Genomic DNA, 2,536 nt, shown 5'->3' on the forward strand with positions numbered 1-2,536 from the left:
CCTGGCCCTGGGAGGCACCTGAGTTTGCAACCACTAGTATAGAAAGAACTGGAAGGGGATGGGCCACATCTGCCCCAGCTCTGTCCACATTGTATGTGAGGAAATGAGCGAGGTGGATGGCAGCTGGTGAGAGCCGGCGTGTACACTTCCTCATTTTCCAGTAGATAGGACCAGGGGAAGGGTCTGGGCAAGGACATCCACCAAGCATCTCCTCCGTACTTTTCATGTGTCATTTTATGTCTTTTTATCTTTAACCCTGTTGAGTAGGTAATATTATCCCATCCCACAGATGAAAGAATTAAGGTCCCAAAAGACCAAGATGTTTTCACAAGATGGCAGACAGGATTGGAGTATCTGAGTCCAGATCATTCTGACTTAAACCCCATGTTCTAAACCCTCAGATCACTTAAAAATTCTGATTTCACTGTCCTCCCTTGCCTTTACCAAAACTGCTAACTAGCAGCAGGTGAATGTTACCATCTTTCTCTAACTGCCTGCTCTGGTTCACTCACTTCCTAAGTACTTGTTGAAGACCTGCTGTGAGCTAGGCACTACGGGAGAAAAGAAACTGAGGACAGAAATGCTAATGAGTTGTGACTAAAGAAAGGCCAAGAATAAAGGCTAAGAATCTGACTCTACCATCTTCCTACCAATAAGTTAAAAATTAGGGAAGAGACTAACCTCTTAGGTATAGAACATCCATTGCCTCTTGCAATCTAAGACAGGTTCAGCAAAGCCCTATGTTTGGGAGTTCTTGATCGAAAATCTACTGACAAAGGAGTCCCATCTCACCCCTAAAAGTGCCTTCTTTAGTATCTGTCTCATAGCCAGTCAGGGGCAGGAACCGGTTGTTGGGAGGCATGAGCTAGGCCTGAGTGCAGATTCACGATGAAGTTCAAAGCGGCAGCTGGGGCCCTGCTTTGATTACATTCAGGAATTAAGAGGTGCATTCTCATGTCTGTCATACTCTGGTAGCACAAAAGTGCAATGTATTGTGCCTAGTTGGTTTAGAGATTTGACCTATATTCTGTGTACTTGATCTAGAGTTGCACAGCAAATTCCCCATTCAGTCAGTTCCCTGACTGAACCCTTGGGTAGCTATAAACACCCGAATCACCCCAGGTGTCCAAACAAAAAAGGCAGGGCAATATGTGGAACCTGACTGACTAACTCAACTTATCCAGACACAGCCCTCCAAGAATGGACATAAGAAACTCAGAATCAGTTTGGGCTGTAGGGTACTAGGTCAGATATCCAAAGGACTGGAAATATTCTTACATGAGGATAGTGTCCCCATGACTTAGAGATGCAAAACATGCCAGGGTTGTACCATTGGGGAAATAAGAGAAATCTGAACGAGTTCCCTTGGTGTGTTGGTTTTTCTGCTAGCAGTTTCTCCATCTTTTACTCTCTGCAAAAGAAGTGGGCATATTCTAAACAAAGCTTCCTTTATTAAGTCTCCTCTCATATTTGGAAAAACTCTTCAGTTTAGCAGCCAGGAATTAGGCAATATAATTAAAGCATCTGGATGCTATTCTGCAACCAGAAAACAAGGGATTATTTTTATTTAAAGTATACATACTTTTCATTCACATGATGCAAATTTTAAAAGGCATAAAAATATGTAGAGGGAAAAATCTCCCACCCTGTCTCCCAACCAACCAGATACTCTCTCCAAATAAACTAATGTTACTACTTTCTTTTGTATCTTTACAAATGCATCTTATACATATCCAAGCAAATGTGACTACCTTTTCCCAACCTTTCACACAACTAATGGCAAAGTATACACACTGTTCACAACTTCATGGTACTGGATTGTATGCCACTGGATTTGTAATGCCCTCCTGATGGGCATTAAACTTGTTTTCAATCCAACCTACAAACAACCTTACACACACATCATTTTACATTATACACAAACCACAGTTATCAAAATCGCCGTTAAAGGATATCTGAAGTCATCATTTTGGTGAACTTAACCAAAATGCCTCCATTAAAACTTGTACCAATCCTACACTCAAAATATGTAAATCAGATAACTTTAGATCAGAGATATGACATAAAAAATGTTAACGCTGTGTAAAATTAAATTTCTACCCACTTGGCTATAAGTTTTATTATCCCTGAACAATCAAAGGCCCCACAGAGTAAAATAGTACAAACACAATTGGTTTGGACATTCGCAAGAAATGAATCAAGGAACCTCATTAACTTCAGAGCCTCTGAGATAAGGGCGCCAAAATCAGTTAGCAAAATTCTGAGTTGAACGCTCAGCATCAAGAGCTGTGAAAGTCAACAGAAGAGGAACAGAGTAGGTGAGGACTCTGGAGACGGAATCTCCCTCACAGCGTCCAGCTTCTGGGGACCGAAAATTCCTTCCACTCAACTGTCTCGGAGTGCAAGAAGCAGAGGAGAACCACCCAACAGTGATGACAGGCCCGATTGTGATGCAGAGAATGCTGAGGTACGTGGTCGCGCGGCTCAGAGGGGTCTCACCACAGCGATGGTCGGCCCGAAGAGGCCACTGTGGACA

Source organism: Camelus bactrianus, chromosome 23, assembly GCF_048773025.1.
Source record: "Camelus bactrianus isolate YW-2024 breed Bactrian camel chromosome 23, ASM4877302v1, whole genome shotgun sequence".
Lineage (NCBI taxonomy): Eukaryota > Metazoa > Chordata > Mammalia > Artiodactyla > Camelidae > Camelus > Camelus bactrianus.